Consider the following 24,405-nt stretch of genomic DNA (forward strand, 5'->3'; position numbering starts at 1 on the left):
TGGCAGTTCCTTGGCGCATGTCTTGCTGGATATTGAGATACATTACTCCTGTGTCTAGTGGGGATGCTGGGAATGTGAGTATGCTTACGAATGAGGAGGAAACTTATTAGGGGTGAAGTAGATCTATGTGCTTGTACTCATCCTTGTCTCCTCTCTTGTACACAGGGTCTTTCCGCTAAGAGAATGTTCTTCTGTGTCTCAGTGGTCTGCCCCATCCCAGAGAGGTCCGACCAGCGCAGCAGCAGTCCAGCAGTGTTTATTGTTTTCTCCCATTTCCCCTTTTCCCTGTTAGCTGACAGCCAAGGTAATGAGTTGCAGCATAGCTCCCTGTGTGGCAGCATGGAGGGGAAGTTGAAATAAAGCAGCTTTCCATCATCCCCGCTGGACATTTTGGAAGGTAAGTGGCATTTCTGTCTACCATACCCAACAGAATGACAAGACAATTGAGATGAACCCTTTTCTTTTCAGACTATGACTTTGTGATCAAGAATCCGCCTGGTCCTCAAAATGGCAAGGCAGACGCCCTCTCCGGGGTAAATCAAACAACCAAGCAGGAAAAGAGTAACTTCCTGTAATCCTACAAAATCCTGATTTTCCTAGCCCTGAACAAGCTGTTATTACCACCGCTGATTTCCTGGATGAAGTAAAGGCACACACGGCCCGCCAGGATCATCAAGCTTGGATTCTGGAAGAACCAGCCCTTCGGACCCAGAAGGAGGACTTGCTGTATTGCTTTCTACCTACTGAAGGTTTACAATACCAATCACTGACTTAGACACATGATTCCATGATAGGGGGGCAGTTGGGTATTCACAAGACCATTGCTTTGACTACACATCTTTTCTGGTGGCTGAACCTACGTCACGATGTTCTGCAGTATAAAAAAAGTTATGCTGTCTGAGCTCAAGGGGAAACCAGTCACAGCAAACCCGTAGGATTGCTCAAAACTATTCCTGTTTCCCCTTCTCCTTGGCACACAGTCTTAATGGATTTCATAGTAGAAATGTCACCCATCAGGGACTATACAGTGATCTTTGTGATGGTAGATCACCTAACTAAAATGGGTCATTTCATCCCCCTGAAGAAGATACCTATATCTACTGAGCTGGAATTATTCTTCCTACAAAACATAGTTAATCTCCATGGGATTCCAGTGGTTTTAATCGCAGATAGAGGACCTCAGTTCACTTCTCGCTTTTGGAAAAAGTTGTGCACAGCAATGAAGATCTATGCCCGTTGTCTACTAGTTACCATCCCCAGACTGATGGCAAGACGGAGTGATTAAATCAAACCCTAGAGCAATATCTTAGGTGTTTCACACTGCAACAAGAGGAGGAGTGGAGAACCTTGCTTTGGATGGCAGAATTCGCATACAACAATGCTGAGCATTCGTCGTTGGGTTGTTCCCCTTTCTTCTGCCAAAACAAATGTCAGCCCAACATACTGCCTTTTGAATGGCCAACTCCTTGAGTCATCCATCTGTATAAGAACATCATGCATGATTACATGTGGTGCCTCAGTCAAACGACAAACACTATGCAGATCAAAAACGCTCGAAGAAACCTACTTACCAAGCAGGGGATAAGGTGTGGTTGGCAACAAAAAATCTACATTTGAAAGGGGTCAATAAGCTGAAACCCAAATACATAGGCCCCTATCCCATCAAGAAAGTAGTGAACCTGGTGGCTGTAAGACTGATCCCTGCCTTTGACTTGACGGATACACCCTGTCTTTCATGTATCCCTACTTCGTCCCTGTCAGGATCACACCAGCTTGCCAGACGTACCTCACCTGCTGGATGTAGAGGAAAAAGAGAAGTATGAGGTGTTTAGTATCTTAGATACCAAGCTTCAATAAAGCAGTGTCTATACGAGAATTCACATCAATCCGAGTACCTCTACCTCTATCCTGTGAAACAACAACTGCTCCCTGAGCAACACTTGAAAACTGACAAGTTGCATTTCACTAATATACCCTCCAAATGACGGATTTTGAAATCCTTTCAGTGCGTGTTTTGCATGTGCAAGCATACATTTCTTGTTCAGTCTGTTCTGCTTCATTGCTTGCTCATCACTACAGTAATTTGTATACCTTAGGAACTCATCTAATGGTTTTGCCTGCCAACAACCTACATTTTGTTGCATGTGCATACTGATCTCTTGTCATAAACCAAGAACAAATTGTGAGACAAAACTGCCCATATCGCTTTTGTTGGAATGTTCTTGAACCCTATGTCTTTTAAACACCAGCATAATAAGCATGCACTGGCTCCTTTTTCTCTTGATTAGTTCTATTGATTTTCAGCCAATCTATGTCTCTCAGTGTTAACTTTTCCTTTCAAAGAGGTAATCACCTGATAATATTTTTTTCATTACCACAGGTGAGGCTGCACAAGCACACATATCTCTTGGAGGTTCATAACATAGCCATTGAACAGCTATTCTACACTCCCACAGATCACTTGGCACCACACTGTCAAATAAAGTATTCATATCTGTCCACAATACTTTTGACATTTTAACAAACCTGTGTATAGCACTGTGCAGGGTTCTCTCTCAATTTTGGAAAATTGTTCATAAATGTTGCAATGTCACCTCTATTCCATGGTACATGCACATAACCTCCACCTAGTATTTCCCTCTTTGGAAGAGTAAATGCATCATAATTATCTGGAGGTGCTAGTGATGGCTCACTATTTGCTTCCGTTACATCTGATGTTTTTTTTTCTTTTCCTGCTTCTTTACCCATTTGCTCTCTGAGATGTCAAGATAACTCCATTTGCGGATGTATTTAACCAATTCGACAATGTGTAATCTCATCTATGAAGATCTTATTGTCCCAATAGTTTATCATCTAATTGTGTCCTACCTCTCTTCAATCAAAAACTGATTTACTTCATATTGTCCTGCCAATTGAATTAATCTGTCATGTGTGGTAGCTGCACGCCTTCTGATTTCTTTACTCAAATATATCTGTTCATTTTCCTGATAATGATCCAAATGTGTAATGTCCAGACAACTCCTAATGATCTCCTTTACGCCTAAGTATAATTTTGCCACAAATAAAGGTCTTATCTTTTCGCGACTAACAGGTAGTCTCTCTGATCTCTCCACTCTCATAGTCCCAACAGTCTCTTCAAACCATGGGAGAAAATCCCATCCTCAAACTTTTCTGCCCCCCCCGTTCTATAGGTGTTGTAAAGACAATCCTCCTTCATTTTGTCAATGATGTACCATTTTGCAGGGGCATCCATGCAACCATTTTTTAATTCTGTGATGTTGGGATAAACCCTATTGCAGCTACTCCTCCTATAGCTCCTTGAGCTTCAAGATTAGGGGCAAAATGTATTGGGGCCATCACACCTGACCATGCCAATATCTGAGCTGTCACAATTTGTGGTACTGGTTCATAAACAGTCACACATAGAGTTATTACAGTATGAGCCACTTCAACAGGTGCAAGTTGAAGTGCTGGAAATAGTCCCTCATCCTGAATTATACTTAGTTCAACAGGAGCTGTAGTCAATGTAGTACTTGCATCACTATCAATATTTGTTATAGGGGCCACATAAGGTGGTGGACGTGAAGCCAATAAATCATCCAGAATATAATTCCCTGAATCACTACGATTTTCTGTTTTCTTCTAGCTTTTTCCTAATTTCTCTGTTTCTGATTCTTTTTAACCTTCTCGGTGGTTATAACTGGATACATTCTATCTCCCTCAATTATACATTTTCTCCATCTTTGCTGTCCTTCATCCCATTGTGCATCTGCATAATTTTTCATAACATTCTTCACCCTTTTATGATAGTTCTCCTTCTCTTTAGAATGTTCTGGTTTTTCCCATGCACTTAATGCCTCATTTTGGGCCATATGTAGGTAAACTCTATTTACCGATTCTTAAATAGCGAATTTTACCGACTCAGTATTAAGAATCTGTAAATAGTATGTAGGTAAAAATTCTGTAAATTTTACAGAATCAGTCATATTCGGTATTTAAGAATCGGTATTTACCGATTCGGTAATTCCCATTCATTCCTATGGGTCTGGAGGCCCATAGGAATGAATGGGAAGTCTTTCACCATTACCGTTTTGGTAAATACCGAATCGGTAATAGGGGGAACATATTCAAGGGTGGCAGGGTGTCACATTGACACCCTGTTGCACCGTTGAATCGTGCATGTGTGCACATGTGGCACACATACATGTCTGCCACATGGCACTTTTAAAAAAGCACAAAATAGCTTTTTTTTTTTTTTTTCTTTGGTTAAAAACTTTAATTGAGCAACAAAATCATGTGTACAGAGATGGGCCTACAACCACACGGGCTGGCCGCTAAGATCGGAGCGTAACACGGTATAAGACAGTGGTCGCCACTCTGGCGGTCAGGCACAATCCGGATACAAAATGTCGCCCGCAATATGGAACAGGATAAGACATTTTTCTTATTTTAAAGCACACCAAAAACAACAAACAACAAAAACAAGGCGAAGGAGTAATACACAGAGAGTCAGCCCTGGAGGGGGGGGGGAAACGTCACTAAGCAGGAACACAAAGTCACAATCAATAGGCTAAGTCAAGGCGGGGGGACAGCGGGGAGGTCAATCAAACCAAAGGACAGTATACGAAAGTTCAGGAACGCCAATCTAGGGTGACAAGGGAATATCAGGGGCCTCCACCAGGGGAGGAGCACAAATACATCAAACCAAAGGACAGTATACAAAAGTTCAGGGACGCCAACCTAGGGTGACAAGGGAACATCAGGGGCCTCCACCAGGGGAGGAGCACAAATATCCCCACGATAGGCATTCCACTGACACCAGATCTTCGTCCATGCCCTAGGTCTGCCCCTGGCTGTGTAGAGAGTCGTTTCGCGGAACATAGACCAGTCCATGTTTTCTTCCCACACGGAGACAGTGGGGGGCCTGTGCGAGCCCCAAAGTTGCGCTATGTCCCGCTTCGCCACCATATACCCCAGGGTCGCCCACCTGGTTTGGGCCACCGAACAATCGGTAGGTTCCCAAACATTCAACAAACATCTCCTTGCCTCCGGCACCAAGGCAATTCCAGTCACAGCAGCCATCACCGCAAGTACCCCCGTCCAATAGGCAGCCACCCTCGGACACTCCCAAAGAATGTGAAGAAACGTGGCACTCATCCCACACCCACGCTTGCAGAGGCCATCCGGGGAAAAACTCATCACAACCAAACGAGGACCAGTAACATACACCCGGTGGAGGATCTTGAGCTGAACAAGACAGAGACGGGCCGGAATGGCGACCTCTTTCGGAGAAGATAGCGCCAATTGCCAATCCTCGTCATCCAATTCCAGCCCGTCGCCGACCCATGCCTCCCGAAGTCGAGCGAGCAAGTCCGTGCGATTGTGAATAAGCTTCTTATAAATCAAGGAGATAGTGCTATCAGGGATATGTCCGTCCAGGATACGATCTTCGAGGGGGGAGGACTCGGGGACAGCGGTACCGGAAGGCAGAACAGAAGTGAGGGCATGACGGACCTGTAAATATTAAAAAAATTCCCTATCACTCAGGTCATAATCATTCCGAAGGGCCTCGAAGGACTTCACCGTTCCATTCGCACACACGTCACCCACTCTACAGATCCCAATCATGTCCCAGCGGTCAAACCCCTTCGTTGTCCACAGACATCCCAAAAGCTCAGACGCGAAAAGCGGAGTCGCCAGCATCACTCGTTCATCCCACCCTAAGCTCACATTCGCAGCGCGCCACACACGAACCGCGATCCTAGTCGGTCCCGTAAGGTGGAGCCCAGACGACATAGAGTAAAGCGCTCTATTAAAGTCACCACCCGGTAGCTGGAGTCTGTCCATTTCAAAGGCCGGATCCGGACCCGGGGAATACATCGAATGGTTAATGGCAGACAGTTGCGTAGCCCAATAATATCTCCTGATATCAGGAAGTGCTATGCCCCCGTCATACCAAGGGATGGTGAGCTTCGCAAGTGCAATACGTGGGCGCCCGTCCCAAATCAGTTGCCTTTGTAGACTCTCGACCTCTCGGAAATAAGTAGCGGGGATATCGTCATAGCAATTCTGGAGCGCGTAAAGGAATCGCGGCAAGGACATCATCTTGAAAAGGGCGGCCCTGCCCAGCGGCGACAAGGGTAATTTACGCCAGCGAGCCACGTCCAGCCTCAAGCTATGAAGCGGGGGAAGGAGATTACGTTCAAATCTGAGCGACGAATCCAATGTAATAAAAAAAAACAAGTATTTGAAACCGGACTGAACAACCTGGATGGGAAATCTATTCGGCAACGGGGGCAGATCACCCGAAATAGCATAGACGCAGGATTTAGCCCAGTTTATAATCAAACCAGAATTCTTACCAAACGAGGCGAGAACGTCAAACAGGACATTCAAAGATTTACGCGGGGAAGTAAGATAAAGAAGAATGTCGTCCGCATAAAGCGAAACACGGTCCTCAAAATCTGGGGACCAACGTATACCCTTGAGAGAAGGTTCCCATCGAATCCACGCAGCTAGCGGTTCTAACGCGAGAGCAAAAAGTAGCGGAGACAAGGGGCACCCCTGTCTGGTCCCCCTACCAAGGGGAAAGGGAGCCGACACTCGACCGTTAACCACGACCTGTGCCAGGGGGTCGGTATACAGCAGCTTCACCCACCCGATGAAACCCGGGCCAAAACCAAACTTCTCAAGAGCCGCCCAAAGGTAGGGCCACTCTATCGTGTCGAAGGCCATCGAGGCATCCAACGAAGCCAAAATGGCCGGCTCCGTCAGAAGCCCCGCCCTCGCGATGGCTCCATGAAGGCGACGCAGATTAAGAGCTGTGTTACGGTGCGGGATAAATCCGGATTGGTCCGGATGAATCAAGTCACTAATGACCGTTAGGAGGCGAGTAGCCAGGACCTTGGCAAGAACCTTAGGCTCGACATTCAACAGGGAGATGGGTCTATATGACGAACAAAGATCCCGGGGCTTACCATCTTTAGGAATTACCACAATCGTGGCCAGACGCTGGTCATAAGGGAGAGCACCCCGCTCACGGGACTCCGAAAACATTGTTCGAAGATAGGGCGCAATCTGATCAGGGCGCAGTTTGTATAACTCGATTGGCAAACCGTTCGGGCCCAAAGCCTTGCCCGAACGAAGAGAGCGAATAGCAGTCGCGATTTTGTCCATAGAGAACGGGGCAACCATGGAGGACCGCTCCAAGTCGGAGAGGCAGGGCAAAGCTATGTCGCGCAGCAAGAGGCGAGAGTCGTCTTCATCCCTTACCGACACTGGGGAGTAAACCGCACGAAAGTAGTCCGCAAAACAGTCCACTATTCCAACCGGGTCCGTCACCCGCACACCATTCAAATTCTGAATCACAGGCACCACTCGATTCGCCCTCTCTTTCTTGTCCAACCAGGCAAGTAACTTACCCGCTTTGTCCCCAACATCATACAGACGACCCTGTTGCTCCCTAAACATCATTTTGGCCGCATCTGTGACCAGAGACTTATAGGCAAATTGCTTCAGACCCAGGGCATGGAGTTTGGCACGAGTGACACCCGATTCCAGGTCAGCCTCCATCTCAAGTATTTCCATCTCAAGATCCACCACCTCCCGATTCCTTGCCTTTTTGGTTTCAGCAATAAGGGACAGGGCCTGCCCACGAATTACTGTCTTAAAAGCCTCCCATAGGGACACAGCAGAAGAGACAGACCCCTCGTTGTCCAGAAAGTAATTGTCCAGGGACGTAATCAATTGACCACGGGTCTCAGGGGAGGCCAGGTACCAAGGGTTGATAGGAGCCACCCGGCCCGCCGCCTCCACCCCCACATCAAAACAGAGCCAGAGCGGAGAATGGTCCGAGATGCCCCGGGGAAGGTGCCTAATCTCCCGGACAGCCGACGACTGTTCAGCTGGCATGAGGAAGTAATCTAATCTAGACAAACTCCCATGGGCCCCAGAGTGGAAAGTATACTGAAGTTGAGTGGGGTGCATAAGTCTCCAGCAGTCCACCAAACCAAAGGTATCAAAAAGCCACCCAGCCATAAATGGGTCGAAGGAATATCCCTAGGGGGGTAACGATCACTCAGACCAGAGAGAACAGAATTAAAGTCACCAGCCTTGAAAAGAGCACCATCAGGGAGTCCCAACAAAACTCGGCCCAAATCAGAGAAGGTAGAGGTCTGCAGGCCAGGGGGCACATAGACGGTGAACAGGGAAAGGATCTTGCCCTCATATCGTCCCACGAGGACGGCATAGCGCCCCCGATCATCGAGGATCACATCATCTATCGCAAGGGGAAGAGAAGCCCGGACAAGGATGCCCACCCCCCTAGAACCCGTTGTAAACCCTGAGTGCGCAACAAGACGATAGCCCCACCTATTCATCGCGCGACAAGTATTGCCCACTAGGTGTGTCTCCTGCAGAAAGACAATATCGGGAGACAAACGTCGCAGGCATCGCAACACCACCCCCCGCTTTATACGATCCCCTAGACCATTGACATTCCATGAAATAAACCTCAACCCGCTACCCCCCCATCCCACGAAGTAATGCAGAAATCACCCCCCAATGAGCATGACACTGAAAGTACAAGTAGCAAAATAGAATCGCCTTGAAAAAAACAAAACACAAACTACAAACGCCCCAACAACCCCCCCCCAACACCCAAGGAAACACCCCCCACCCTGCACCCCTGCAGTAGACAAAAAAGCCACCCCAACATGCAGTGTGCCTGTCGCCCAAAAACCCCCATTCTACAAAAAGACCCCGGAGGAGGAAAAGGCCCTGTCCCACCCGCCACCCCGACAGAAATAAGGGGAGAAGAGAGTACACAGAAAACAGATCACTGAAGTACAGAACCCAGGAAGAAATTACATGATACGGAAACCGGGGCCCAGATAACAAGTTCAACTCTCCACGCCACCCTCGGCACCACCCGGGTGCTCGGTGGGATCAGCGAAATTAGGCCGGTTCGGCAGAGAGTCCAGCCAGTCATTTACCGAATCAGGTCGATCAAAGAAAAGGGTCCGTTCATTGTACTCCACTCGCAGCCTGGTAGGAAAAAGCATGGCGTATCGCAGACCCAGGTCCCGAAGACGCTTCTTGACTCCACGGAAGCCAATTCGCTGCCTCTGCACCAGCTGTGAGAAGTCCGGTCAGAAGTTCACCGTGGCATTTTCGAAGGCCACCGGGCCCTTAGCTCTCGAGGCCTGCAGGATAGCGTCTCGGTCCCTATAGTAAAAAAGGTTTGCGACAATGGGCCTCGGCGGGGCGCCCGGCTTGCCCTGGCCACCGGGAACACGATGGGCACGTTCCACCGCAAAGAATTTGCTCAATCCGGATGGAGAAAGGTAGTTTTGTATCAAGTCCTCAACCAGGAGATCAACAGAATGCGGATCAGGATTTTCCGGGACACCAATAACACGTACATTACAACGCCGTGCCCTGTTTTCAAAATCCTCCAAGCGCTGAGTCATGAAATCATTCGCCTTTCTGAGGTTGCCGATCTCCGTCTGTATCTCCGAGACGTCGGCCGTGAGGCTAGATGACTTGAGGTCCAATGCCTTCACCTTCTCATTGGTTTTAGATAAGTCGGCCCGAATCAGGTTCACATCAATAGCCACAGTATCAATTTTGTGGGCCAGAGCTTCATACTGTTGGCCGATGGTTTCTCTCATACCTGAGATGGCGCCCAAGATGTCCTGCAGGGACGGCTCCGCCGAAGCCTCCGAAGGGTGCCCCACTGCACTCTGGCTAGACAAGGCGGCACTGGGGGACACCTTCGACTGTGTGTACCGGTCCATGATATTAGACTGGACCGGGCCCCCGCGAATGGGCGTCTTGGTCTTCCGCCGCTCTTGGTCCCCCCTGCCAGTCATATCGGAGACCGCGTCCCCACGGGACCCACGCGACCTGGTGAAAATGGCCACAGGAAGACAGGGCGCCGGAGCCAGAAGTCAGCAGCGAGGGCAAGACGAGGTGCGAACCGGCCCGGAGGGACACGAAGCAGACAAAAGGCTCAACTGCAATCTCGCGCCGCTGGACTCAGTACCGGCCAGACACCTCCGTTGGAAGACATAGCCTGAGTCAGAATCGAAACCGAAAGTTAAGAGGGGGACCCATGAGTCGAGTCCCCCTGCCGCTGTTGTTCAACTCTGACACGGCAACAGAGCCCCACCAAGACCCGGGCGCGCCAGCAAGGCGGGCCCCGAAAGTTTGAGTCGATGTAGCTTCGGTGCCCCTTGTCCAATTCAAAATCCGAAAACAATATTAAGATCAGCCCAGGTTCCTCTCCATTAATCCTTGTGAGAAATCAGGATATGTTCAGGATATCATGCCGGGAGTGGCGGGGGTCCGGAGAGCGCTGTGCTCACGCGGCCATCACGGATGTCCGCCAAGCTCCTCCCTACACAAAATTGCTTTTTTAAAGGTTTTCGATAATTACCACCAACTTGTAGTTGGTGGTAAATAACGAATCCTTAAATCTAAAATGCACTCACTTGAGTGCTCCCTACATAGGATTTTAGGATTCGGTAATATTCCGATTCGGTATTTTAAGGAATCAGTAATTTACTGAATCCTTAAATTACCGAATCTGTAAATTACCGAATTCTAAAATCAAGCCACCTACATTACAAAAAGCGAAATACCGGTCGGTAACGGCAAATTTACCGATTTTTGGCCATTACCGTCATTAAGCTACCTACATATGGCCCATTGTGTTGGTGTAAGAAATGGTTTAATATCATATAATGTCTCCCTCAGATGTTCAATGACCTTTAAATTAAATGTACAATATTGTGGAAACCTGAACGATTTTTCTGAAATTTGCACCATTGACAAAGCCATAAACAGGTATGTGGTCCTACATTTGTTGTCATGTAATGAGCTGGCGAACCATCAGTGACACTTCTTCATCTTCCCTAAATGGGACTTTTACATTGCCCCTCATCAAGCCTCTAAACGTCTTAAAGCAATTCATTTTTGCAATACCTCAACAGTAAGTGTACAGGGATCAAATTAGACTTCAATATTTGATTCTGTTTTTAATTCCATACACATCAATTTCTTTCTCATCTCTTGTTAGAGCTTTAGAACTTCAAGACTCGTCAACCAATTTCAACATGACACTTTTATAACAATTGACCTAAGTCAGTTTGGTCCTCTGTGTCATCGTCAAACAATGCAGCTCAACAGTAACCCAACCAACCAATCTGAGTGCGGTACACTTTCATGTATTTTCTCACTTCTCACAGTAGTTCACACTCTTTTACAATTTTGTCAGCCACAAATTCTACAATTCTAAGTAAGCATAATAAACAAATAACTTTGTCTGATCTACTAAAGAAAATCAAAGTACTTCATACAAGAATTGACTGAAATTAAGGTGTTAACTCCCTATGACTTCCCTACACCTACACATACACAGCTTCTTGATACCACTAAATCTGGCTCCCCTCTAGATCCCTGTCCGCTTAGGGTTCTGAAGGCTTGTAGGGAAGTGGTTATCCCTCCTCTTATGGAGGTGATGAACTTTGCAATCACGGAGGGAATCTTCCCTCTTTCATGGAAAATGGCGGTCGTTAAACCCCTTCTGAAAAAGGCCACTCTGGATCCTGGGGTACTGAAGAATTTTCTGCCGATTTCCCTTTTACCTGCCCCTGCTAAAATCCTTGAATCACATCTCAATCGTCACCTCAGCTCTTTTTCGGATGACTCCACCCTCCTAGATGTGTCACAACACGGCTTTAGAAAATCACACAGGATCGAATCTGCCCTCACAGTTGTCATCAACAACATCAGCTTGAAGGTCGACAAGGGCTATACTACTCTTTTGTTATTGTTATTGTTATTTTGGATTTATATCGCGCCAATCACCTACAGGTCTCTAGGCGCTCGGAAATCGATGGAATTCATACAATAACTAAGTATCCCACAAGAGAGTAATGCAGCAGCCAGCCTATATTGCTACCAGGGCCTTCCCAAACAGTAGTGTCTTTAGACACTTCCTGAACCGCAGGAGATTCACCTCTCTGCGTAGTCCCTCAGGCAACTTATTCCATAGTTGAGGGACCAACACAGAGAATTTTCTCCCTCCCTTGGTTACCAGTTTGTAGCGAGGGCAGATCAGCAGCTGAGAATCAGAGGATCTAAGTTTCCTTTTTGGAATATACACTTCCAAACGGTCTCTGATATATACAGGAGCATGGCCATAAATTGCCTTATGGGCCGTGCATAGACTCTTAAACTCTACCCTCTCTTTTATAGGGAGCCAATGTAAGCTCCGTAATAGGGGAGAGGCCTTAGTCCTTCTAGGGAGTCCAAAAATCAGTCGCGCCGCGTCGTTCATCACGACCTGTAATCTGTTCATCAGGGTTTTAGGGAGGCCTAAATAAAGGACGTTCCCATAGTCAATTCTTGACATGATGGTTGCTGCTACAACTGTTCGCAACATAGCCTGAGAGAGAACGGGCACTAGTTTACGTAGCTGCCTGATGATATTCGTACAGCTTCCAACAACGGCGGAGATTTGGCTGCCCATTGTCAAATCGCAATCCAGCTTAATCCCCAAACTCTTTACATTCACACTTGGCTTCGGAGTTTGCCCTAACTCCTGTGGCCAGTAGAGATCACTCCAAGGTGAGGTGGTAGATGGAATTACCAATACCTCAGTCTTATCTGGATTGATTTTCAGCAGGTTTCTCGTCATCCATCCGACCGTATACCTCAAGATATTCTTGAAACTGCGCGACCTCAGTATTATCGATACTCAGTACAAGCTGAGTATCGTCAGCGTAGTTAAAGACTCTACAGCCCATACTGGCCAGAGATGCAATCAGAGGTTGAAGGTATAGGTTAAACAGTAGTGGGGACAATGCGGAGCCCTGAGGCACCCCACATTCTAAAGTCCCCACGTCTGATATCAGATCCCCCAGTTGTATCCTCTGTGTTCTTCCCAGAAGAAACGATTTCAGTCATTTAAAAGCCTCGCCTTTAACCCCAAAGTTGTCTAGTCTTTACAGGAGCAGGGCATGGCTAACGGTGTCGAACGCCGCCGACAGATCTAAAAGAATCAGGGCGCTCGGTTTCTTAATGTCAGCCATGCCTCTTAATTCATCCAGCACCGAGAGCATCACCATCTCGGTACTGTGGTGTGCTCGAAACCCTGCCTGTCGCTCGTGGAGTAAACAGTGAGACTCCACGTGAAGAGATAAATACTTCAGGACATGCTGTTCTAAAATTTTAGAAAGAAAGGGCAGCTGAGAGATCGGTCTATAGTTCTTCAAGACCGCAGGATCCGCGCCAGGTTTCTTCAACAAGGGACTAACTCGCGCTTCTTTAAATTCAGCTGGTAAGTACCCCGTTTCTAAAGATCTATTAAGAAGAGAGATAAGACGCTCCTCCAGGATTGGGCGGGCCATACGAAATACACTAGGGGGGCATGGGTCTGCTGGGGAACCAGACTTAGTTCTACCCATCAGTTGCTCCAAGCTCAACACATAAATCTCGGGGAACTCCACGATAGTACAGTCCGTGGGATTATGGAGATCAGGATATGGGACAGGTCCATTTGGCGTATTGCTTTTTATTTCCGAGATGATGTTCTCTACTTTTTCTAGGAAGTATCCCTGAAAAGTATTGCAGTCTATATTGGTGCCTGAGCATTCCGTTTTTTTGCTCAGCTCAGGTAGAATTTTAAAAGTCTCTTTTAGTCCTGCTTGACTTTACGGCGGCCTTCGATACCGTGTCTCCCTCTATCCTGGTCACTCGACTTAGGGAGATAGGAGTCGGAGGTCCAGCCTTAAGCCTCTTGGCCTCCTTTCTTAGCCAAAGAGAACAAAGGGTGAAGCTGGGCGAGTTCCTTTCTTCACCAAAACCTGTGCAGTGTGGGGTTCCCCAGGGCTTCGCTTTAAGTCCCACACTCTTTAACATCTATGTGGCCCCACTTGCCAGGGTTGTGAGATCTTTCGGGTTTGAGGTGTTGTCATATGCCGACGACACCCAAATTATGGTTTCTCTTACCCAGTCTTTGAAGGACTCTGCCCTGAACTTCAGGAACTGTATGGAGGCGGTATCAAAATGGATGATCCAGAACTTCCTGAAGTCAAATGGGGAGAAGACGGAGGTCTTGATCTTCGAGGATAATCAGGAAATCTGGTCAAAGGACTGGTGGCCAGTTTCCCTTGGGGACTGCCCCCTGCCCTGTCAATTTGCCAGAAATCTAGGGGTTCTAATTGATACCTCGGTCTCATTCAACCGTCAGGTCAGTAGGACTGTTTCCACCTGCTACGGTATCATTCGGATCCTTAGAAAGATCGCTCATTATCTCTCCCCCGATGCTCGGAAGCAAGCCGCCGTGGCACTTGTCTCTTCAAGACTGGACTATTGCAATCCACTGTATGTGGGTATTAACAAGAACCTTATCCACCGCTTGCAGATAGTCCAGAATGCGGCGGCTAAGATGGTCCTCGGTCTTCCCAGATTGTCCTCAGCTTGTTTGGTGAGAAGAAACCTGCACTGACTGCCCATACAGTCTAGGAGCTCTTTTAAGATCCTATGTCTTGTGCATGGGGCTTTATACGGAACTGGCCCTAAGGATATTAGGTCCCTCTCCCACTCCTACTCCCCCACTAGAGTTCTCCACTCATCTAATAAAAATCTCCTCCTGGTTCCCAGATTTACAAAAGCAACATGGGGAGGTAGAGCCTTCTCTATCCTAGCTCCCAGATTATGGAACTCGCTTCCCCCTGAACTTGCAGGGCAACCCTCCCTTGTGTCTTTTCATAAAGCTTTGAAGACCTGTTTTTTTACCGAGGCATACCCGTAATGGTGCACTAAGGAAATTACAATCTTTTGACCTGTTTGGCGCCTTGATGCCCTTGGGCTAAGTTGCGCGGTATAAGTTTCCTTTAATTTTTTCATTCATTCCTACAAATGAAGTCTAACGGCAATAAATATCAGTACAATCACAACAACGCTATATTCCCTTTTTCAATTGTTCAGTTTGATGGCACCTCACAAATATACATCACAAATCTTAGCAGACAAATACCAGCACAACTTCAACTGCACATTTATCTATCCTAGGTTCTTTGACTACCCTGAGTCCAATACTCACTTCAACTGCTCAACATTTAGCGCCTACACACAACTTATTCTCAGACACAACAACCAGACAAACTCTCAAAAAAGACAATAACAATGCATGATCATATTTATGCTCACTCCTTCACCACGGCAATCGCCTTCAAAACCGCATCTCTGACATTTTTCATGTTTGGGCTTAAGGACTTGGGCATTTGAAAACTACAGCTAATTATTATTATTACAGTATGTGTCTAGTGATATGAACCATACTCTGCTACCAATTGCTGAAGCATGGGGTCCTGCTCATTAACAATACACCCGCACACATCGGGTCGATGAATCTCTGCTGTTAGCTGAGATGCCCATGTTAATTCTCAACATAAATCATTATCAATTATCATTATTTTAGTTCAGTCAATAAAGAGAGTGTGGTCAAGTTACAGGATTTTATTTTAACTCTATTTTCCAAATGTCATCAGTAAATGTTAACAATCAATCAATCAATCAATATTTAGTAACAAGATAAATCAGTACAGAAAATCAAAATAAGCATTGATATTTCTATTTCTATTTAGGGGGTTTTGTAGAGCGCTTGGTGACGCACAGCGGCGTGTCCCCGCGCTAATGAGCTAATGTCTACCAGACTGATAAATGCAGAAAATTACTGTGAAAATAGAGCAGTCTTCAGCTTGGCTCTGAAGAGTGTTTCTGAGGGTTCTAGTCGCAGTGCCATTGGTAGCTTGTTCCATCTGGATGCTGCAAGGAGCCTAAAAGATCTTCTACCCATCCGGGCTCTGGACACCTTGGGAATTGACAGGAGTCCTGAACCGGAAGATCTCAGAGAGCGAGATGGCTCATAGGGTGTCAGCAATCCTTTCAAAGGGAGCGGAGCTCTCCCGTTGATGATCCGGTGGCACGTGCACAGGGCTTTGAATTCCACCCTGCTGCGAATCGGGAGCCAGTGCAGAGACCGGAGAGCTGCTGCGGAGCCCGCTCTTCTAGGTAGTCTAAGCACTAGTCTAGCAGCGGCATTCTGGAGAACCTGGAGACGACTCAGGTTCTTTTCCAAGGTTCCCAAGTAGAGAAGATTGCCGTAATCCATCTTTGACGTGACTAGTGCATGCACCAGAGTTTGGCGGGCTCTGATAGGTAAGAATTTTAATACCTTCCTGAGACTTTTAAGGGTCCCAAAACATGATCCAACCACCTGATTGATCTGAGGACCGAAGGCAAGGTCAGAATCAAACCAAATCCCCAGGTTCTTTGCTTTCTGGCAAGGGGCAGGTAGTGGGCCCAAGCACGGTGGCCACCACGCCGACGTCCACGCTGATTGGCCTCCCCCCACTACCAGTACCTCGGTCTTGCCTCCGTTGAGTTTGAGGCAATTGGCGGACATCCAGGCCGCGAGATCTTGCATGCAAGCTCTGAAGATGTCCGCCGAGGGACCGGGGGTACGTGATAGGGAGATGACCAACTGCGTGTCGTCGGCATATGATACCATTTGGAGGCCGTAGCTCTCTACCAAGGTAGCAATCGGGGCGACATAAAGATTAAAAAGAGTAGGGCTCAGGGACGAGCCCTGCGGCACCCCCTGATCCAGAGAGATGCGCTCAGAGTAATGGTCACCCTGCCTCACTTGGAAACCCCGGCCTGTAAGAAATGAATAAATCCACTTCAATGCTGCCCCTCTCACCCCGCCTTTGCTCAGACACTGTAGCAAGATGGAATGCGCTACAGTGTCGAACGCGGCGCTGAGGTCCAGGAGGATTAAGGCCATGGTTTGTCCCTCATCAGCACCTTGCCTGAGGGTTTCGGTAGCCCTAAGAAGGGCAGACTCCGTAGAGTGACGCGGCCGAAACCCGAATTGCGTAGGGTGAAGGAGGTTACTTTCTTCCACAAATTTCATTAGCTGCTTATTTGCCACTTTCTCCGCGATCTTAGAAAAATAAGGCAGCAAGGAGATGGGACAAAGATTCTCTAGCTTCTCAGCGCTAATGTTGGGCTTCTTACGTAAGGGGAGCACCACAGCCTGTTTCCAGTCCTCTGGTATGGAACTGGATGAAAAGGAGATGTCTAGCAGATGTCTGATATAGGGTTCTAATGTTTCCAGACTGTCTCCCAGCCTCTTTGGAGAGGCGGGATCCCGAGGAGAGCCAGATTTAACAGATCTGCAAATCCCAACTAAATCCACCGGTGGAGGGGTGGTAAAATTAAGTAGCAGATTGTGATCGGCTTCATCACTCAATGAGTCTGCTGACATTTCCGCTGCAGGAGGTATAAGGGGAAAAGCGGAGTAAATCTTGGAGACTTTATCTCCGAAGTAGTTCGCGATGCGATTGCATGCTGCTACTGAGTGGTCATCCTCTAAGGTAGAGGTTTTAGGGGTAGCCAGGGTTTTATATATGCTGAACAGTTCCCTAGACGAGTTCTCTGCCTCGTGGATTCTGTCAGCATAGTATGTGGCCTTCTCTATCCGTATCTTGTTGTGATAGGCACGCCTCTTAACGAGATAGGCCTCTTTCATCCGGTCGTCGTATGCCACTCTCCACTGCCTTTCTGCACGTTTACAGTCCCTTTTGGCACAGCGCAGCACCTCGCCAAACCAGGGGGCCGTTCTTTGTCTCTGTGCCCCTTTGGTTGGACGTCCCAGCGGGGCTGTGCAGTCCAAAGCAGCAGTAATACGGTCGTTAATCAACCTATTCGCTGTATTCACATCAATGCCTCCTGGAGGACCTTCCGCCGTGAGGGCCGTATTAAAGTTTTGTAGGGAAAATCTTGCCCACCTACGCCGAGGATAATTGAGAGGGGTGGGGGCGCTGGCTTTATATTTGGGCAGGAAGATGGCAAATGGGACCAAAAAATGGTCTGTCCAAGGCAGGGGCACTGGAGGAGCAACTGAAACATCCTCCCAGTTTGCAAATATAGGATCAAGCAGATGCCCGCGATTATGTGTAGGAAGCAGCCCCTTTAATTCCAGCTGTAGGGTGTGAAGTTCATCCCGGAACTCCGCCGCTCCTTTATCTGCTGGGTCGTCAAGATGTGTGTTTAGGTCTCCTAACAATAGAAACTTATCCCTCCTGATCGCTGATTCAGTCACACACTCTAAAAGATTCCCTTTGAATCTGGACATAGGTCCTGGAGGGCGATAGACTAGCAGACCCTTGATCGTCGTGCTCCCATCGATGTTTATGCTAAAGATACCTGCCTCGCAACCTGCTAGGTTGACTCGTTCGAGTTTGCAGGCCCATTGCTGTTTAAAGGCAATCGCAATTCCTCCTCCTCTGCCTAAGGGTCTGTCCAGGCGCACCATTTGATAGTCGTCTGGTAGAGCCTGGACCACATCAGGATCAGAGTTGGCCTCTAGCCAGGTTTCCGTGATAAACAACAGATCGAGATGTTTATCAATAAGAAGGTCATATACATCATGTCTATGGCAGCTAAGCGATCTGGCATTGATCAGGCCGCAGGACAACAGAGAGGCGCTAGCCCTGGAGTTAGCGAGCATAGTGCTAAAACAAAATTGGCAGTGTTTACATCCTTCGGTCTCCCCCACCCTTATGCTATGGAGGCCCGGGGTACATGTGAACGAGGAGAAACTTACTAAATCGCTCTTGCTCCAGGTAATTCTGCCATCAGGGACAGGGGGTGTGGCCCTAGGCCGTGTCCGGTCGCGGACGGGCGCAGACGGGCTTGGCTTTGGCGCGGCTTCGGCGCGCCCGCTGCGCCAGCCCGCTGCGCCGTCTGGCCGTGTGACACATTATATAGGGTGTGAGGAGGGTATAATATGTGCAACAAGCAAGTTTAATTAAAAATGTGTTTTAAATGTTCAAAAGCCCTTGAAGAATTCTGATAAGAGACTCCAGCATAAGCATACATCTGTAGCAGAGTAAGCTGAAAAGTTTTCCCAGCTCAAATAATAGCAGATCATGGAATAACCTAAGACTTCTCATAAAGAGATGTTTAGAAAACTCAGTACAGAGTCCCCTCCCAGAGAGTCAGGAAACGGAAACAGAAAGAGATGTTGACATAAGTCAATCAGTGTGCTCTGCATCAAATGGGTGGCATAATCTGTCTTAATCAAATCTGTCTAACAAGGCTAGGAGCATGGACAAATATAAACACATGTTCTATATTGCAATATTTTCTTCTTCATGTTGACCAATACGATTTCAGCACACTCCTGGGAACAGGCCTAATCCCCATCTTCTCACCAGAGCAAAATCATATTTTAACCACATGTCCTGAAATGTTACAGGCAAATCCTTTCTTGTTTATAATATCGGCTTCCCTAGATCATCCTCCCTGTCATCTACATGTACTGTGTGGTGAATCGCACTATCAGTCTTCTACTACAACAAATGTTTATTCATTAACTAATAAACAGTAACTTCTGAAAAGGCAACGTCTGAAGCAATGAGAAGAAAAACAACTTGCATAATTGTATTTTAAAGTGAAAAAACAAGCATTTCAGTATTAATGAGCCTTCATAAAACAAGCAGGTCATCTTCACATATGCCAATATAAAAACTCGTACTTCATTACTAGGTTACAGACCTATAGGTTTTAAGTGTGGTGCCAACTACAATTTTTGGATTAAACATGCTTTATATTTAAACATGAATTCTACAGACTTTTATTTTTAATAAAGCATTTGTTAAATACTTAAATTTGTGTTTGCTACCTAAACAGTGTGACAATGAACCCTATGATGAAGCATTCCACCCTTTAGTTGGTTTAGACCTTTGAGTCGCTGTCTTGCGGAGCACTGCGAAAGCCGACACTGACCTGACCAGAGGAGCGCAGCAGTCCAAGCAGCGCCGCACTAGGAGCCAACTACCGCGTACACCAGGCACGCCACCGCCGCTCCGGGACTACAGATCCCGGGAGCCTTTGCGGCGGAGGCGCGTTCCCTGACGCGTCACCAACGCGCCAGGAGGGGCTGATAAGAACAGGAAGCCCTTGGTGGAGCGGGGGGAGCACCTTTGAGTCGCTGTCTTGCGGAGCACTGCGAAAGCCGACACTGACCTGACCAGAGGAGCGCAGCAGTCCAAGCAGCGCCGCACTAGGAGCCAACTACCGCGTACACCAGGCACGCCACCGCCGCTCCGGGACTACAGATCCCGGGAGCCTTTGCGGCGGAGGCGCGTTCCCTGACGCGTCACCAACGCGCCAGGAGGGGCTGATAAGAACAGGAAGCCCTCGGTGGAGCGGGGGGAGCACCTTTGAGTCGCTGTCTTGCGGAGCACTGCGAAAGCTGACACTGACCTGACCAGAGGAGCGCAGCAGTCCAAGCAGCGCCGCACTAGGAGCCAACTACCGCGTACACCAGGCACGCCACCGCCGCTCCGGGACTACAGATCCCGGGAGCCTTTGCGGCGGAGGCGCGTTCCCTGACGCGTCACCAACGCGCCAGGAGGGGCTGATAAGAACAGGAAGCCCTCAGCTACGCGGGACGCGAGCGGGACGCCCGGGGTGAAGCCCGGGCAAAGGGCGGGCCCTCCGAGGCACGGAAAGGCCAGGCAAGGCCATCCCCCTGACATCTTTCGTGTGGACACTAAGGTACTGTTTCCGGCCTGACACTTGGTACATAACATATCATATATGACATTTACTTTGTATCAAATTTTAGCTGTTTACAATATATATTATATCGTGCCATGGTCAGTCTTCGACTTGGTCTAAGTCTAGCTCCGATTGATTGACCCTTTTAGAGTAATATACCAGAGTATGGGGAAAAAACTGGTACCTGCCCCTGTTGAGACCTTGAATACACTGGACTCTTATCTCGTTCAAGTGGTCAGCAGTATCAACAATAAACGAAGGCAATCCTTGGGCCTAAGCCAATCACCTGTGTTGCCTGCAGAAAGTCCATCCACAAGCGCTGTAAGCGCTGCCATGTCTGATTCTTTGATAGAAAATCCTCCGCTTAACCTTGCTGATTCTAACTCTTTAGCCAACCACAGCGAGGTCACTGATGACCCTGATCCTGTTATGGATAGAATAGATCTCATAGATTTATCTGACAATGCCATTACTGATTCAAACAGTCAGATAGCTGCCACGGACGAAGATCTACAACCCCCGCCGCCAAAAACACATGCTGTTAGAGCATGCAGAAAACCACCAGTAAAACGAGGGGGGAAACAATTAGGCAGGAAGAAGCCTGCCACCCCTCCTCATAGACGGGCGGGTAAATATGTAGATTCCGAGGTAGATATTGAGTCTAAACGCATTACCGACGATGACCTTTTTAACAGGATTCAAGACATGATAGACATCAAAATTAGGACCATTATTAAACCTCTGATCGGGAAAGTGGACAAACTAACTGTTGAAGTTAGGAAGTTGGGTGGGGTTCATAGTAACCTGACCAAGGAGGTAGAGAATCTATCTTCCCTCGTCACGGATTTAATATCCACGGATGAGGAGGTTCCCCCTACCGATAGTAATTTACAGCCCACTCAACAAGGGCGGTTGCCCTTACCTTCACCATTATTACTAACTGTCCCGGATCAGAACGCTGTAACTGGGGACCCTAACACCATTCCCACTGACGTAACAGTGATAAGACACCAAGAGGACGCTTCAGTCCAATTCATTGCGGAAGCCTCACCGGTAGTCTTGGTGTTGGCTAATGTCCCAGTTCTGCCAAAAGATAAAATAGAGTCCAATCAGGGTCTCAAAGATAAAGCCTTACATTGGCTTTCAAATAATATGTATATGGCCCAAGAAGGGTTTGATAAATTGGCAGGAGATATAGTTTTGACTAGGAGGGTACCTTGGATTGGCAGTAAGCCGAAAAAGTCCAATGGCGACTGCGTCATTTTAAATCTTGCTAATGCCGAGGTCCTCCCAGATATTTTGAGCAACGTTTTCCCACCTCAACGCCGCAGCGGTTCTATAGTCCCACTAACTCTCAAATTTTTTTATGACGAGTCTCAGTTTGCTACCTTACCCAATACTAGTAGGCATAACAAGCTTAGTAATATCAGCAGTTGGGGAGGGGCTATGGGATCGCGATACGCAAATGACCGGTCTCAACCTATCGCACAGCGAGAGTTAGGAAGATCCATCTACCCGTACGAGCAAAATATCCAGTCTGTCCACCCATATGAGATAAGAACAAACGGGTGGGGGCCTGGCGCAATGGGGCTTGACCATAGTGTGCGGGGTATAAGGCCAATACGTTGGCAGAGAACGGATCCTTCTTTGATCCGCCCAAACACCCCACATTCTCTGTGGAATCCAGCTCAATATGGACAGGTTCAGTTAGCTACTCCATCTGCATGGGGCTTCACTACAGGTAACAGGTTTGGCCCTCTATCCGACCTAAACACCTGTGATTGACTTGAACCAGGAGCTGACCGAAAAAACATGGGGCTGAACAATCTAAATACTAGTAGTGGCGGTTTCATCGCTGATGATCTTTCTAGTCTTCTCACGCTTAACGTAGCCATTGAGTCTCAACCTCCTACAATTCTTGACCAGCAATCAATCTTATCTGGGACTGAGGTTGGTGCTAACTTGGGTCCCATTGGAGAGGTCACACAGAGCCGCTGTCAAGCGAAAATTAGCGAGGCTCCACTACTGCAAGAAATAGCGGAAGGAGATTCAGAGGGTGGTAATGAGCTAAGGACTATCAAGGATTCATGTAAGATTATAAGTTGGAACGTGGCAGGTTTAAACGCTAAACGCCAGGATCCTGTTTGGCGGAGCTATATTTCAAAGCACCACATCATCGCCCTGCAAGAAACTTGGGACACAGCCAGTAACATCTGGTGGGACGGGTATACCAGTTTCACAAGACCTGCTGCCCCTAGTAGAATGGGCAGGGCCAAAGGCGGTTTGGCGCTTTTATTCGCCTTGGACCTAAAAGGAAGCTATAGGCAGATTATCTCTGAATCTGATAATATATTAATTGTCGAAAGGGTCATTAATAAAACTAGTAGGACCTTATATGTTAATTTCTATAACTCTTGGAACAGTGTCTATGACGGCTGTAACATTGCTAGTTTGGACAGCATTTTAAACACAGTCTTACAGAATATCGCATTTGCTTCTGAGTCTATTTTATTAGGTGATTTTAACATTCATTTATGCAAATTAGCCTGTAAGGGAAGAGGAGTCAGCGAAGATGATAATGCCGCCACAGTAGTGCCTCATTTCGAACATTCAGTGGAGGACCAGGAGCTCGAAGATCTACTTGCAAACTATAATCTATACGAACCCGATCACGGTTTGAGATTGCCAACTTTTACTGGCGGTCACCATGGAACTGTGATAGATTACATCTTTGTCTCTCTGGGTATTTTAACTCGGACCTCCGCCTATCGTACGGTAGCAACTCACTTCAGTGACCATAATCCAGTACTACTCGAAGTGGCTTGGGGGGCTCATATGGGTGCATCACCATCAATCATAGAACCAGCCCATCCCCTGAGGACTACCGATCAAGATAGAAGAGTGAAGTGGGCGAATGTGATCCCGGAACATTTTTACAAAAAATGCTTCCCTAAGATCAAAGACCAGGTTGAGCTTTGTCAGAACCCGGACACTCAAGGGAATCTCATGGTAGAAGCCTACGAGGAAATATGTGTTCAGGTCTCTAACGAACTTTTAGCTAAACCCTTCCAGGGAGTCCAGGGTCACAAGCGATGGTTCGATTCTGTATGTTCGAAGGCCCATAGAGATTTGATGGTGGCTCTAAAAATCGTTCCGAGAGTAACAGATGACATCGTGAGGCTAAGGAAAATTTACAAGATAGCCGTAAGGAACCGCAAAGAAGCCATTAAACGTGAAACATGGGATAATCTCCTTTCGGCGGCGGTGCTGAAGGACAGTAGGAGATTCTGGGAGATCATTAAGCAGCCCCTATTCTCGGAGGATAGTAACGTACCCATGGATTGTGTGATCACTGAGGAAAAATGGCTGTCTTTCTTTAAAAATGTATATGGGGGTGATGTAGTTGATGAGGGCATTAATATGGGTCAACTGCCTAGTGGGGTTGCACATCCTATCGTATTTAATCCCCAAGAAGTGGAAAAGGCACTCGCGGAAACCACCAAACATAAGGCACCTGGCCCAGATGGAGTCCCGGCTGACTTCTTTATGTATTCGCCTAAAATGTGGTCGAGGGTGTTGTCCAACGTGTTTAATGCAGTTAATGGCAATTCAGCTCCCGCATCTTGGGCTATATCTACTATCGTCCCCATTCATAAAAATAAAGGCCAGCGGGACGACCCAGCATTCTATAGGCCTATATCCCTTTTAGACTCAACTATAAAAGTTCTGGGCAGAGTCCTTTTATTTAGACTGAGGGAGAAT

The sequence above is a fragment of the Lissotriton helveticus genome, chromosome 2_2, assembly GCF_964261635.1.
Source record: "Lissotriton helveticus chromosome 2_2, aLisHel1.1, whole genome shotgun sequence".
NCBI lineage: Eukaryota > Metazoa > Chordata > Amphibia > Caudata > Salamandridae > Lissotriton > Lissotriton helveticus.